The sequence below is a fragment of the Rissa tridactyla genome, chromosome 1 (genome assembly GCF_028500815.1).
Source record: "Rissa tridactyla isolate bRisTri1 chromosome 1, bRisTri1.patW.cur.20221130, whole genome shotgun sequence".
NCBI classification, from domain to species: domain Eukaryota; kingdom Metazoa; phylum Chordata; class Aves; order Charadriiformes; family Laridae; genus Rissa; species Rissa tridactyla.
The window spans coordinates 151,891,660-151,907,150 of NC_071466.1; the positions used below are offsets into that span (position 1 = coordinate 151,891,660).

Consider the following 15,491-nt stretch of genomic DNA (forward strand, 5'->3'; position numbering starts at 1 on the left):
CTATCCACCCTCTGATAACAGAGCAACGCTGCTTGTTCAGTAAAATGAGGACTGGCTGTAACATTGGATGAATGACAATCAGCACCATTACAACAAAATAAAAGTTATTTTGTTATGTCAAGCTATTTATAGCAGACAACACACAACACAAGATAGTGACAACAGGAGATCAAGCAAAAAATTCTTCAAAGGAAATAGACACAACATTTACAATTATAAAAATACCTTATTACAAAACAGGAATAAAACTGTAATTTCACATAAAAGATAAAAAGTTGAAGTTAGACATTCAGGTTGCCTTTTTCATAGATAGAACACAGCATTTACTGTAATAATAAAATTCATAAGAGAAAACGTAAAACTTATGTGAAGTGCTTACGCTAAATAATGATGGCTATATATCACAATAAAGCACTACCAGTTACCCTCAGACCTACACTGGTCACCACAAAGCAAGAGAAGACAGAAAAGAAAAGATACCTCCAGGATCCTTTACTCAGTCATAGGTGGGTTTGCAACACCCTACCTGGACTTGCAAGTGCTAGGCAGGGATTTGCAGACATGGAAGGGCGCGGAATCGTAACCTTGCAGCCTGTAATAGAGTACTACCACTGCTACCAGCAGTGTCGAGCTACAAGGCCTCAAGACTGGGGCTCGTCAGGCTTGCTCAGTCTGAACTTTTCCTGACCTGCCTTTTATTCAGTTTAGCTGTGACAGCAGCTTCTCTAATTGACTAGATGTCAATGGCTAATTTATTTTACGTTTGTTTACCGTGGTGTGATATAACCTCCAGTTATTCTCCATAGAAAAAGGTACTTACAATGATGGCAAAAAATAACGGCCAAAAAATAACGGCCTGAGAAGTGGAGAGACAGGATGCAGTACTGCAGAGAGTACAGGTAGGGGATAAGAGATGGGACAGAGCAGAAACCCCATGACTATAAACAACTCACTAATGGTGAGTTAAAAAAAAAATGCAGACCTAGAGGTGGACAAACCTGGCTGTAGGGGTAACAAAGAAATAGTAACTAACACATAAAGGGCACCACATATAGTAAACTCAGACATAACCTGGAGCTGTAGACCAATTAAGAAAGAGGTGTAAAAGCATCTTAGCAAACATACAAAAAAACCCAGGTGGACCCTAGAGGGAGGAAGAAGAAACAGGCAACACCAAACATACTCCTCCCAACAAATGACTCCCAAGGCTAATGACCTCCCCTTATCCTCTCCACCAGTCCAAAGCTGCTGACTTAAAGACCCAGAGCAGCAATGGAAGGGTAAAAGTAACTGCAGAAGAAGGGACAGAAATCAAAAAGTGCATGTGTTACAATTTTAGCTGTGTTTGGCAACATTTTCCCATATGTAAGCACTCTAACTGCAATATTATTCTTATTTTTTTCTTTAAGAATTAAATCCACGCAAATGATTCTTGAGTCAGACTGTTAAGATTTCCATTATACTAACAATAAATTCTTGGCTTCACTTACACATTTCTATATGCACACAGACACATGCACAAAGGGTGTTTCCTCTTTGCCCATAAACAAGAATGTAACAACCGGGATGGAGTCATAGAAGCACAGAATGTTTTGGGATGGAAGGGACCTTAAAGATCATGTAGTTCCAACCCCCCTGCCGTGGGCAGGGACACCTCCCACTAGACCAGGCTGCTCACAGCCCCATCCAGCCTGGCCTTGAACACTTCCAGGGATGGGGCATCCACAACTTCTCTGGGAAACCTGTTCCAGTGCCTCACCACCCTCACAGTAAAAAATTTCTTCCTAGCATCTAATCTTAGTCTACCCTCTTTCAGTTTAAAACTGTTATCCCTCGTCCTGTTACTGTACTCCCTGATAAAGAGTCCCTCCCCCTCTCTCCTGTAGGTCCCCTTTAGGTACTGAAAGGCCACTATAAGGTCTCCCCGGGGGCCTTCTCTTCTCCAGGCTGAACAACCCCAACTCTCTCAGCCTGTCCTCATAGGAGAGGGGCTTCAGCACTCTGATCATCTTCATCCCCCTTCTCTGGACTGGCACCAACAGGTCCTCCATTCCTTCTCGTGTTTTGCAACTCTCAAGAGCATTGATAGTCTTTAAAGTGTTACAGAAAGATGACAATATAATACCAAAGTCTGAAACGGCTCCAGGAAAACCAAAAGGGCCGTCTGAACTTGTAACCATTCTTTCCTCAGAGGGAACGCTTTGTGCCAGGGTGACCTGGGCAATATTGTTTTGTACCAAAGGGCCCTTCATAGGCATATATACAGTCCTACAACAGGACCTAGACACAACAAAAAAACAAGCTAAGCAGTCACTGTCTGCACATTCTGTTTGCAGAAAGAAGCTCTAGACATTGTAGAAGACACTCGATTTCTTTAAGAAACACAAAGAACAGGAAGGAAGCATGGCCAAGCTGATAAGCATCCACACTTTTAAGAGTAGGCATTTGGGTTGATTTCCTGGACAAGGGCCCAGAGAGGAGGAACACGAGCAGAGAGCAAGAACTGGGTCAGCAAACTACTGAATAGTTATTTGTCCTAGTTTTCAAATACTCACTGAAGGTACTCTTACTCTAGCCCAACTGCATCCGTAAGGGGTGTTAATACACGTAGAACTATTCAGATAAGCTACTTTTGAAAGAAGAAAAAAATATCTTATTCTGACAAAACACTTACTGTCAACGGAGTCTGCAAATAAGGGATCTAATTCTAGCATAACTTTGTTCTCTTTCTGCAAGAAAAATTAGCTGTCTAGTAGAATTCTGATGCAAAGACTAACTACCATGGCTGTGACTGAGATACAACACAGCTCTTCAGATTCATCTGATGCGCAGAGACATACAGCTGTCATTAATACTGAGAAAATGTAGGCCAAGCTTCTTGGTAGAGATCAAGGGCTACACTTAGGAGCCAGCCACTAATCTGTATGCCAAAGATGTACTTGGTAACCTAGCTGAGAACTCTATACAGGGGTCAGGTGTAAACAGTGTATAAATGCTGCCTTATCCACTTTAAAATACCCAGGTATAATATTATGAAAAGCATGAAAGGTTCTTCCAGTACTGACAGTATTGATAGCACAGTAGTGGCATGCATCCTTTTGGAAAAAAGTAGACACTGACAGATTTAAGTCTTAAGAAATGTCAATAGTCAGCATTGTGAATTTAATGTGTTAGAAGAGAACAGAAGTAAAATCTTGGAAGAGAACTGACCTGCCCAGATAACCAGGCAAGCCCTGAGCAATGTAGACAAGCAAGCAGCTGTAGCTAAGGAAACAAGAGTATGAGGTGACACACGCCTCACATATATGAAATACAAAATCTGATATCTATTTTTATCCTGTGCTAGTTAACCAGTAATAGTTCAGGTGTTTTACAGCACATTTTACACATTTACTAAATGATTTGAGAAAGGACTTGCTTTGCAATAGCAAAGAAAGTTTTATTTAAAGCCAGAGCTGACCACTCAAAATTGCAGCAAGATTTCAACACAGCACAAGGTTTCCCAATCTTCATAACAACAGCATCACCACCCAAAACAACAACAAGAAAAAGTGAAAATACCAAGCTGCCTGTCAGCTAAGGTAAGGTCACAGAGTTGGTGACCTCAAACACAAAAATAAGTTGTTCTTGACACAGCAAATCAGAAAGCCGTGGAACTCCCTGCTACAGGATGAGGATTCACATGGAAACTGGACAAATCCATCAAGGGGTGCTAAGCACATGAAGCCACCTCTAGCTCGAGAAGCCCCTAAATACCAATACATGTCTGTTCGTATATTGCTTGCATATTAATGCTTAGAATCTATTTTCTTCCTTACGGGATGTGCATCCTTACAAAAATCTTAGAGGCCTCTGAGGAAGAATATTAAGGGGCCTAAAGAATAATAATTAAAAAAAACCAAACCCCAAACAAAACAAAATAGGAAAGAAGCCAAATGATTATGAGACAGAAAGTGAGAACCCCACAGAAGAAAGGATGAGGGCTGAAACAGAAAGTTTCTCAGGGACACCAGGCCAAGCACCCTAACAATGCCAATAACTCCCCAAAGGCATCCAAGAAGCCAGTAGGCACTACCCCGAGATGCTCTGGCCAGCAACTTATATAAGAGGACAAGGGAACAGAAAAACCCTTGCCAGAATCTCAATTTGCCAGGTTTGTTCCTTCTCCCCTGAATGGCCAGCTTAGCTGGGACTGGTAGGTGGTCCTCCAAGTTGGCTGGGCTTCAGACTCAAAGGGTATAAATAGAAAGGTTAGGGACAAAGCACAGTCAAAGCCTCAGTAAGAGGTGCTGCAACCTGGCACATTTGGCATACACACGTCAGGATTCATACTGCAGTAGGAGGACACATCAAGTGAACCGTATCAGGAACACACCCATAGCACAACTTTCACACTACCCATCAACTTATCCCCAGCAAAAAAACACAGAACCTGCTGAGCACAAGCCAGACCAAAGCTTCTTGGTCTCTCCACTTCAGGCAGGAGGTCTTGTCGCTTTGTGCATGGGTGGGACACAAGGGCAAGAAAACTGAGTAAGTGGAGTGTGAGAATATAAAGATGTTTCTGTAGCACAGCTTGGAGGCAGACTGGGTGGATATCATGCAACCTACTTCGGCTACATACAGGGAACATAGAGAAGCTTAAGCAGCAGCTCCACAATGAAAGTAGGATCCTGAGCCAGAGGGATTTCTAGTTTAACCCAGCCTGGTTTATGTTGTAACTACTCTGGAATTTCAAGTTTCAGTGGAATGACTCACCTTTTTCCAGGGACTCAAGGAAATCAAAACACTCAGTGTTTGATTCTTACATACAGATGAGATAAAATCTGTTAATTGCTGACTATGATTTTTACCTTCTTCCATGAATAGTGTTTAAACTGTCACACAGCAACTTGATGTCATTGATTTCCATTGCCAAAATTAGAACACTAAGAGCAAAGGTTTAAGGAAAAACTAAAATTTAAAAAACAAACAACCCACCCCGCAACCACAATCTCCCCCCCCCCCCCCCCAAACGAAAATGACACAAACCTGGGGAAAAAGAAAAACGAACAAAAAATCCCACCCAAAAAACCAACCCTACCAAATACCTGACATACTGCTACAATTTCGTTCCTGAAGAGGAAAAGAATGCCTAGTTCAAGTTCAAACTCTGACTGGGTTGTACTCTCATGCATGTACCTAGGATTCACCTCAACTATCAGCTCCAGTTTGGAAGCCAAGCTTGTCACATTAAGTGTCACCTTGTTTCAGAAACATACAAATTTCTTGTAAGCCTCAGTCCTGAGAAATACAGCTTAGAACAATGAAACAAACAGATCTTGTACCTTCCCTGTGCTGTAACAAAGAGCAGTTATCTTAACCCCTAAAATACATTTCCCAAAACCACGCAGTAGTTCTAATCTCTAATTCGTTACTGCTGTCTAACAAACAGCTGCGCTACCTATGAGGAAGCACAGAAATTTCTCTCACCTCAAACTTGTCACTGGTTCTTGACTTTTTATTTAAGCTTGGGAAAGTTAAAGTCCAAGATTCCTACAAGAAGGATGTGAAATCAACGTGAAGGCTGTTTGTCCAAGTTAGCTCAAATAATAAGTTTAGCAGATGGGGGACAGGGGGGAAAATCCCTGGAGTATGCGTGCTATACAGCAGCTACTAAACATTTACAATGGATGCACACATACCATTTAAATTAGAATCCTTTGATTTTTGTAAGCTTACTCACCAAGACAACAACTTTGACTTCAATAAAACTCCACATAGTTACAGCTAAATTGCATAAAGATGCATCAGCACAAAATCAAGGAAAGCAGGAAGTTTTTTAACCATCTCAGCTATGTTATTCTCCATAAAATGTTCAATGTAACTCCAGATACCACATTTTATTCAAACTCTCTGCCAAACAAACCTATGTCTCAGTACTTGCTAAAACTGATTTATTACCATCAAATACATTAATCCGCACGTTAATCTGCCTCAGGTCACTTAAAGTTAGTCAGAAAGGACTTTTGTCAAGCCGTATACAATGTTGCTTTTGGTCCACATGGGAGTTTGAAATCAGAGCTTGGGAGAGATCCTCTGACATAAATATTACAGCATGAAAGCAGCAAGTAATGGAGGAGACTTTTCCTGTAATCCATTTCCATTCTCCCTGCTTCACTTCACGGCATGTTGTTAGAGCCTAAAAATTTCACTAAATGAAGGCTGAGTTTATCTTAGGATCTTGTGACACCGGAGTTGTAAAGCATACGGCACTCACATGCCAGTCTCAAACTGACATTCATTGCACTCCAGTGGAGGAGGGGAGGTTTATAAGTTATACAACCTACTTCATCCATACTGCAAATAGTACACAAGACAGAAAATCTGGCTCAAACATTACACACACTATGTTATGTTCAATAAGTCCTGGCTATATTTCCATACGAAGCCTTACACCTAACAGTTTAAAGCCTTCCAGTTGTATGGCTTCCTTATTCAGTATTTCCAACAGAATGGAGAATTGGTTTTCACTAACAGACCACTTCCCTCCTAGTATAACCAATTCTCTAGGCCACTTACCAGATGATCCAAGATTTTCAGCACAATCAAGTCAAAACTTCAGACGAAAAAAGACGGTTGGACAATCACTGAAGAGAAGCAGTTTTAGCATACCCATCCTGCATGTTTGCTTAGCGACTGGATCACCATCAGCACAATACGCTGATACGGGTCTATTACCTGTCACGTCCCCTGAAGAAGCATTCTCCAATGCAAGCGGCAGTAACGCATACATTCTACACCTTTCCTTTTTATGTCTGCCTAGTAATTAATTCTAAGTGCCAGTAATTCTCAATTACTCCATCACTAGTGTGACTAAACATTATTCCATGATAGGAATTATGCAACTATGCTTTGGTCAACCCCAAATACCACCACTGTTACCTGTGACTTTGAATGTTGTAACAAATAATATGTTTATGAACTGTTCATGTACTAAAAAGACATAACTTAGATCACCACCCAATTCAGGAGTCCCTTTGGCTTGAAATGAGAAAGCGTTCAAATAATCTGTTACCTCAGAACCGGATCTCCAAGAAGGGAGCACCAAGTTTTGAGAGAATTTTAATCTCTACATAGGATAAATCCTCTCAAAAGGTAATAAGATTTCGTGGGGTACTACAAGAACTACCAGACACATCATACTTACTGCTAAAAGAACAGGAATGTGGAATCATACCTTTTCAAGGATGACCTTAGACTGAACAAAACATTCATGTGAGTCTTGCAGGCAGATAAGCCCTCAGGCACTTACATAATAATGAACTATTGAAACAGAGCCAAGACATGAGTTTTCAGAGGAAAACAGTCATGGGTTCTGTGATCATGCTTAGTTTTTCACAATGACTTTACTGTGATGTGTAACAAAGGGGTATTTGAACTGGTTAACTAATACAGAAAAAGTCAGCTGGAAAAGGCTTATATAGAAGAATGAAAAACTAATGTCCTTTTGAGAGCATCTTGTACCACTTTTCCAATAGCATTTTAAGACTCTGCCCCTCAAAAGCCAAAGCGGACCCAGGTTACCCACAGTCATGCAGAGCTGTACTGTTACAGCAACCCCAGCCTTATCTGAGTGTTTGAGATTTTTTGGTATCATCTCGGACAGCCTTGTGTATCATCTCCCTTCCCCTACACTGACCTGTATACTGGAGTCCTTCCAAATCAGTTGACAAAACTGGCATTTTCAACAGCATCACATGCCAGTTAGATGTTTTGGACAGAAACATTTATGCCAGTGCTGTGAAACCTGGTTATCCTCTCTCACCCTTTATCAAGGGCCAGCTTAACTTGAAATTTTGAGTTTGCCTTCATGGCAGAAGACAGGAAATACCGTACCTTTAAACTCCAGAGTATAGGATCAACACCAAATTAGAAGAGTTTTACAGATACAGTAGCTAAAACAAATACACATCTTCTCAGTTATTTTGGCAACAATGTTGAATCAAACATTGGACTTCTGTAACACAGGAAGTTTTAATGTTTTATTACTGATCTTCCTTCTCTACAGTCCTAGTTGGTATAAGAATGCCAGAACACCTATGAAAAATAATCCTAATAAAAAGAAAAAGAGCTTTGGCAAATTATGTTTCTGGAGGATGACCTAAAAGGAGAAGAAAAGACGACCACGAAAAACTATTCCTTTATATCCTTCCTAGGAGTGAAATGAACAATTCATAATTATAAGGTGGCTAGAGAAATTTAGTATTCCTCTTCCATACCAAAAACGTATTTGAAAATTGCCCCTTAAGAAGTATCTTACAAATCAAGTCTAAGCTACCTAGCAACTTCCTTCACTGCATCAGTGAAGCTCAAAAGGATTTTTATAACACATCCATTATTGAACTATTTCTGTAACGCTGCAGAATTCATATGGTTGCCAATTATTAAAAGGTCACAGAGCAGGAAGTCAAAGAGCAGTTGCACTTAGCCATGGACATTAAGACCATCAGGACACAAGCCTTTTTCAGCATTCTTCTCTTAGCTTAAACTACATAAAGGTCAGAAAACCACTAAGTAAAGCTTTTGTTGACTTTGTTATGCTTTTCTCAACTCTCAGGACACCCACCTCAGAACGTAATCCATTTTGTTCCCCACTGAAGGTACAGCAGGCAGAAACCCAATAGCTGGCACTTTGTCACATAGCTACTTTAATAAGAATTATGAATAGGCTCTTCCTTTTATTTCTACAGTCATGTTCCATTAAAACCAAAAACTATTTGCCTGAAAGATTAATATTGAAAACAGCAGAATATTGCTGTTATCAGCCCTGCAATGCTATATGCTATTCTAGGGAATACAGAGACACACAAATAATTGCTTAAACTAAAACAATTTGCAAAGCACACTGTTCCTCACAAACAAATTGGTTGTATCATCCCATAATGTCAGAAAGTACCAGATTCCACCACCCCATCTCAAGAGCACTAGCACTTGTCTAAGTAATATGCACCCATAAATTCCACCAGCCAAGGAGATCAAGACATAAATTAAAGCATTAGGAAGAAAAACAGAAAAAGTACATCCTTCAGTTTACACCAGGGAATGGCAAACACTGAATCTCGGGAGCAGCCCACTAGGAAACTCAGTGCAGTATTCTTCAAAACAAAAGCATACCTAAACTGTCAGCTGAGAGAAGCCAAAATGCATTGGTCAGTGAGTGGCTCTTCATCTCAAGTCCTACTAGCCATCCACTACCTTGTTCCAAATGCTAAAATGCCTTTCCCTTCAGGTAAAAGCTTGCCAGTCCTCTCAGGGACTGAGAGTATTGCCAGTCTCAGCTATACTTGTCTTTGCATTGCATGGCTTTTTAAAACAGCTCCCACTGCAGACTGGGAGACACAGATATAAATATTTCTAGTACAAGCAGGAGTTAAAGATTAGCTAACGGAATTTTACCACTAGCTAAAGGAATTTTACCATTCAGATTAAATCTAAGAAGCCGGGGTGGTACTTGTTCTGAGAAGGCAGCTTCTACTACCTGAATTCAATTATTCCATTTCCATCAGAAGTTCTGCATTTTACAAAAACTCAGAAACAACATATAGGTATATGTTGGCTTTAAATCCTTATAATAGTAACAGGTCCCAAAATCTAGTGTCTCTCACCAAGTAGTTTGCACATTCTGTCTGCAGAAAACTTTAATAAAGTCTTTCTGTGAAGAAAATGTTTCATACAGCAAGGTTTGTGGCATGTTTCATCCAGAAGAACAGCCTGTTTATTCAAATATCCATAAAAATCCAGTTTACTAAAACACACTTAGAACATTTTGAGAAAATCATACTAGTCAAAAAATAAGCATATCCATCAGTAAGGAGCTAAAACAGAAACCACACCAGAATGCTGTCATTAAAACAGAGAGAAACCCACTCAAGGGTGCTACCAACAAAACAACCCGTACTCAAGAACTGTAGGAGAACTGATTAACACATCCAGGGATCCCCCTAACAAAATCTGTAGCACATGAACAGTCATCCTCTAGACGCAAACAGAGCAGCACAACTGACCTTGGCTTCAAACAAGGAATGGCAGTCTCCTCAATCCTCTAAGCAGATGGAACCAAACAGGTTGGGGAAAAGAGCATTTAGTTTGGTTAAGAAGAGAAGGAAGGAAATCGGATGAACATATATGAAAAATGGCTCTGGCATGCTTGCGATAAGCCAGCCTAGCCACACCTTTGAATATATGCAGACAATCATAGCTACATTTAGAAAAACAACAATTCACATTGGCAAAGACAGCTAGATTTTTACATGACCTATTTAAATGCAGGCAACGTTGTAATGTTATGACACCTGTATCTAGTAGAAGTTTCGTTTTCAGCATTAGATGAAGAAACATGAATGCTAACCATTTTGAGATAAAATACTGCCAGGAAGAAGATAATAGGACAGGGCAAAAAAGGGAAGTAGCCTTTCCTGAAGCAGGTCCCAACAGAAGTTTGCAATGTACTTAGATCTGCTAGCAGAACACTGCAATACCCATTTTAAGTATTCAGACTTGACTTCCAACTCTTTCTGCAAGGAAACTGTCTACTCTCTTGCTTACTGCTGCCTAAAGGTACCTTAGAGCCAGTGGATATAGCTCTGACTGTTCCAACACTTTCTGCCTGTAAATAGTGCCTGACTATTTTCTATTCTCACAAGGGCTTAATTAGTCCTGTTCACACAGAGCTGCAGCAGCTGGCACATCCCAGCAGACTCCATTGCATTTTCACAGCTACTGAAATCCATCTGAACCATGCTGCAAATTTTTCTACACTGACAATTACATGTCCTGCAAACCTTTTATCTACCTATACATTTGAAGATACCTTTCTGCAAACAATTTAACCACAAGCCCTGAGAAATCCCAAAACATTTGCTGACATACATACAGTTCACAGAAGGCCAAACAACCCTGCATGGCTAGAAAAAGGGAGGTTCTCTCCTCCACTAACAGAGCAACAGAGATCTGTAACTCTAGAATACAGGAGTAATCATGGCTACATGCAACAACAAATACAACTGTCATCTAATTTTATATCCATCATCCCTAAAACGTAACTCATCTGCTCAAGAGACCATTAAGCTACAAATAAAGTTAAATAAATTAAAAACACAAACAAAACCCAGACAGTAATTTTCTTCCTACCGAGGCCATATCATAACTCAAACAGATACCATTTAACAAAAAGAAAATAAAAAACAACAAACAGTGAAGGACAGAGATATTTCCATGAGGTTCTGAAAATTCCAAAGAAGTTAAAATTGAAAGTCATGTTAAATCAGAGGGAAAATTGGTATTAAACATGTAATATTTCCTCTTCAAAATTCTGAGCACCTTAATTTTGCCAACACCTCCTCATTTCAAGTTCTTTGCTACTTTTCAAAGCAAGCAGCAGCAGTATAAGCTTGTGGCACCTCCTTTCCTGAGAGAGGCTGTCTGCCTACCACCACGCCACCGGCCACATCACAACACGGCGAGCAGACTTTGGTATACAAAAAGATTGTCACTGTGCCCTGAAAGAAAACCTTGAGGTTCATCTTTAAACTGGACTAAGATAAAGATTTTATTTTTATGTCAAACCTTTGAGACAAGCGTTGCAGAAAATGTACGTAATCAGTGGGCAAGTTAAACCCCAGCTCAGTTTTACAGTTACCTGATGATAAACTCTGAATCTCTCGCTCCTAGCTATTGCCACACAGAAGGCAAGAGGTTGGTTGTTTTTTTTTCAAAGTACTGCAACAGGAACTATAACGAAATAACTCACCTCCTGCTTCTTACTAGTTTACATCCTCATCTGCGGCATCCTACTTCAGAAGTAAAATGTTCTGGTAGTAGGACCATATTCAAATAAACAAGTGAAAGTTAAAAATGTTTTCAGAAGTCTGTTTTCTGAAGAAGCAGAACTTGTACCTTGATTGTCTCCATATTCTTAATTTTTGAAAACCAGTTTCTTTATTGAACTTGTATTGACAAACATATTGCTTTAAAAAGGAAAGGCAGCCAGTCACCATGTTAAGTACAACCAGCTGAAATACAATGTTGTGTAGAAAGGATAAGGCATTTAGAACAAGTTTTTTTCAGCGAACAATAAACTTCAAAGTAGTAGCCTTCCCCTTAAACACTGTCCCAAATACTTCTTCATAATCACTACCATTATCTTGTGTAATGTCTTTTCACATCTACCAACACCGTCTGCCAGAAAATTCGCTGAATGACTCAGACACTTTCAAATCATAAATACTCAAAACTGCTATTTCCATTTCAGAAATACTTCTATTTAAGCATTCAAATTGCTGATGGCATAATAATCCAACAACATCCTGAAGTTTCCTTATCATGATTTTCCTCATGCACAGACAGCATCTCCACTGACGAAAGCAAGCCTTGTTTCTTTGCACAGTGTCTTGGACAACACGGTTTCACAATCAGAAGCCTGTAAAACTTGCAAAATTTTTAGTGCGTAATATTGAGCATCTTTTGTACACAAATGCTTGACACAGCTCCTCAAACATGCAACTGAAGACATAAGATAACAGCAGAGATCCAAGCATTAAAATCACTGGCATTACATGCCCTGCCAATTCCCATTAATTTTCCTTCATAACAAGTCAACAGAAATTCTTGCCTAGAGCAAGCACAAGCTTTTCAAACTCCAGCCTTTTTATCCTGTATCCAGGAGTCAGGCTTCAAGTCTGAATCTCACCCACATTGCCAAAACCATTGCTCACTAGTCACTTGAGCAAACTAGTACTAATGTCACCAGTTCAACAGCACTGATACAACTCTTTCAGTGTTAAGACTGGGGGGGGAAAGGAGAGCTCTTTGTTTGTGTCTGGCTCTCCTGAAGACCCGATATAATGCAAACTCCTATATTCGTTGCATTTTATATTTATGTTTGAGAACATACATATAATAGATACGAATCTGTTGAAGGAATTTTCACCACGAAAGGTTTTGCTTGAGAAGTATGCCAAGAATACACTCTTGTCCTTCACACCAGATTATTATTTCTTATCTGACTAATACTCAGAAAGCATCGTTTTGAAAACCTGGACTGAGTTGGGATGCAGCTTTTAACTCCTCCATTACTAATTCCAACTCAGTTTTCCACATTAGCAACTATTCTCCACGGTTTTCACCATGAAGCTGCCAACAACCTTATCCGCAGGCTTATTTAACCATATTTAGTTGTCATTTCCCTATTTTATCAACTAATCCTTCACCTCCAACACAACAATGAACTTCCTCCAAGCTGCCTAACACACACTCACAGTCTTGATACAGGATTAAGTGTCACAGTACAGATGAAGGCTACACAGAGTAAGTTATCCCTGTAACATAAGAGCTACAGCGTAGAATCTTCATAACTGGAACTGGCTACTACCCCTACAGGAAAAGGAAAAACAAACCCAAAACATTATCATTTCCTTTCTTCTATAAACAATATTAGCTCATAGCCGAAGATAACAAGGAAAACAAGCTGTGTTTTATGACTGCGTTGCACCCATAATTCTATGGCACAACCTCTAGTTCTGTCAATCATAAACTTATTTTCCTCTGTTTGAGCAGCTACTATTAAATTTGAAGCAGTGTCATTAAGGTTCTGTAGGCAGCAAGCACCTCACTACTGAAATGCTACAAGAAGGCTTCTGAAAGCTGAGAATTTTTACAGTATAACTCAGAGAGAGGACTGTGCAGTACACAGCCCTTCACTGACTTCCAGATCTGTGAAGATCACAGCCACAACGTAACCAGGAATTTAATACTCCCTGACACCGACTACAGCAAGGGAGTTAAAACAAGAGTTTAAGTTACACATTAAGACCTCAACTCTTGAAAACCAGATTATGCCCAGAGGACCTGGCCAACTTCATAAACCCTAGTGCATTTAAAAAAAAATATACAACACAGTTGCAATACACAAGACAATTCAACTGCCTGAAGGACTTCAATACTGCACTAAGAACAAAATGTATCTTTAAATAAGGAATAATATCTAAAAGTTTTTCTGCTATGACAGATGCGTACAATATAGTTTATACACAAGAAGTGACAAAGCCTGTATGTCAAGTAAGTTATAATTCAATATTAATGGTTTTCTTAAACATATGCCAACATATACATCTACTAAAGCCACTAAATCAGCTGAGCTGTAAGGCTAAGGCAGACACAAAAAGAAATCAACACTGCTTGAAAAGCTCAGTAACAACAACAGCTGTCATATCTTCTTTGTCTTCTAGTCAGTTACCATATGTTTCAATGTCTTTGTTGCTGTTCCTAAGCAAGCAAGAGATGAATATCTGATTCCCTCTCTCTAAAAAAAAAAAAAACCCAACACTTTTTAAAAAGTTTAATAAACTGTCACTTAGGAATACCCAAGTTCTGGTTACACACCTGTCAAATATTTGCATTACCTACCGTTGATAACTCCAGTGTTTACAGCTACATACACACAAACACACAGAGCGCTCTGCGGGCAAGCCAAGGTTCCCATATTGTGCAAGCTCAGGAGTTGTTATTTTTATCGCCTCTGTAAAAAGCTTTTAGAAGCAGCAGCCGACTTCCCTGTCCTAACAAGCAACAAGTGCGCAGAAGGCTACAACCAAGACCCACTTACAGTGCTCTTGACCCACTTAAGTGCTTCGCTGGCCTAAAGCCTCCTCCGGCCGAGCAATTCCAAGCGCTCCTTCGTGCCCCTAAGCGCACTCCCTGACCACAAGCCCGGCTCGCTCCTGCCGAGCCGCCCGCAGGGCCCGCTCCCCACCGCCCCGACAAAACCCGGCCCCGGCCGGGGGGCAGCGCTACCGCCGGCCTTCCCACAACACCCCGTCCACCCACCCGTCCGCGAAGGGGGCAGCCGCGGCCCGACCCCCGCCGTCCCCGGGGAGCGGCGGGAGGGAAGGAGGCGACTCCCCCCGCCCCGACCCCGCCGCGGGGGCTCCCCCTGAGCGGAGCGCGGGCAGGACCCCGGCCCCGCGGGCGGCAGCCAGGCCGCAACAGCCCCTCCAGTGAGCAACAGGGCGGGCGTGTCTCCCCGGGAGCACTCACCTGGCAACGGCCGGCGCCCGCGAGGTGCTGCCCGCCGCCACCTCCCCTCCAGCGGCCGCCACTACCGCCACCGCCTGCCCGGCCTTGTCGCCTCCTCCTTGCCCTAAAGCGTCATCATCGCACGAGGCCGCCGCCGCCAATGCGGGGCTCGCCAGCGCGCCTGCGCACAACGCGCCGGAAGGAAACGCGCGGGGCGGGCGCCCGGCTGCGCCTTGGGGAATGGAGTAGGGAAGACAGGAGGGCGGCGGCGGAGTGCGCATGCGCACCAGGCGCCCGCCCCGGGGGCCGGGCAGGACGGGGAAAGGAGGAGTGCGGTCCCCCTCGCGCCGCAGGGGACGGCGCTGATTGGCTGAGGGGAGGGAGGGACATTTGCGCGGGCTTTTGTTCTCTCCGTGTGTGGGGCGGTTGGCGGCCGT

General features: G+C 41.7%; 1 protein-coding gene across 3 annotated transcripts in view; it reads right to left on the minus strand.

Annotated features, from left to right (window-relative positions):
• Positions 1-15,200, minus strand: part of ADIPOR2 (adiponectin receptor 2) — a 46,662-nt gene extending 31,462 nt beyond the window's left edge. For 2 of the 3 annotated variants that reach the window (XM_054207478.1, XM_054207495.1), the window contains exon 1: positions 15,076-15,200. The gene's annotated coding sequence lies outside the window, so the exon portion shown is untranslated. Of the gene's footprint in view, positions 1-9,156; positions 9,307-15,075 lie in introns of those variants that run through there. The other variant, XM_054207486.1, reaches the window with a different exon arrangement.
• Positions 15,201-15,491: the final 291 nt, after the last annotated feature.